Consider the following 1,079-nt stretch of genomic DNA (forward strand, 5'->3'; position numbering starts at 1 on the left):
GTCACCCCTCACACCCCTGGGCTAAGATAAGACCATGCACCCCCCTCTCCCTCTCCTCCCCTTTCTCGCCTCTGCTGAGATAAGTCAAATGCCCTGTGGGCTGACGCCGCCCGCTGACGGGGCTGTGCGAGGCCGTGAGGGGAAGGGGGGGGGGGACCAGGACCAGCAGGGAGGGGGCTCCACGCCGGGAGCTCCGCGAGGGAACGCCCGCGACTAGCCGGATAGGCAACGTTGCCACCACGGCGCGCGCCGGGTGGCCTACCCGGGCTCCTGCAGGCGCTACGGGGGGGGGAGGGGGAGCAGCGCTGCTGTCGACGCGGCCGACGCGCGGAAGTCGGGTGCGGCGGTGGTGGGGGGTGGGGATGGATTTCGTGCTGGATTTATTTCCCTCCGTGTGCCCTCTCTTTGTCGCCGTCTTTGTGTGCGCAGTGCGAGAGAGATGGAGTGTACTGCCCACCACGCGTTAGTAGTATCTGGCGGAGAGGGGTGACCGATAACACGTTCTGTTGTATGTAATGTGTTAACTGTCACTGAGTGTCTCTGAGGTTTATTTTTATTCAAGGGGCACGCTAGAAAACTCGTCGGCGGGTGACTGACGTAAACGTGACAAATATCGAATGCAAGCCAGCTTTTCTCGTGTGAAAGCTTTTCAGGTGGGCTCCATGCATTCTATCTTTGTTCTTCTGTTATACGCTCAGTATTTGAGGCTGTTCTAGCACGAAGTACAAACTCGGCCTACATTCCCATGCTCTATAGCCCACCCTCACCAAGTCCGATCGCGATTAATTGTACAAAAATGTAACATATTTATCGAGTGGAAATGCTTTGAGTGCGGGACAGCCGTGGCGCCTATTACAGCGGTGATGTATGGATACGCACTTGTGAGGGAGGGGGAGAGAGTGAGAAAGAGGACGGGTGGGGGTGGAGTTCGCGTGTGTGTGAGCGCGCGCGCGCTGCGCCCGCCTCCGTGGGGCGTGGTGGGGCGCCAGGAGCGGACGCAACCATTAGGTACTCGAATGCTAATGGGTTAGGCATCCTCCCCCACGGACTAGCTTTCCCCCTTCCACCCTCCCCCTCCT

Source organism: Frankliniella occidentalis, unplaced genomic scaffold (assembly GCF_000697945.3).
Source record: "Frankliniella occidentalis isolate FOCC.00 unplaced genomic scaffold, Focc_3.1 Scaffold1, whole genome shotgun sequence".
Classification (NCBI taxonomy): domain Eukaryota; kingdom Metazoa; phylum Arthropoda; class Insecta; order Thysanoptera; family Thripidae; genus Frankliniella; species Frankliniella occidentalis.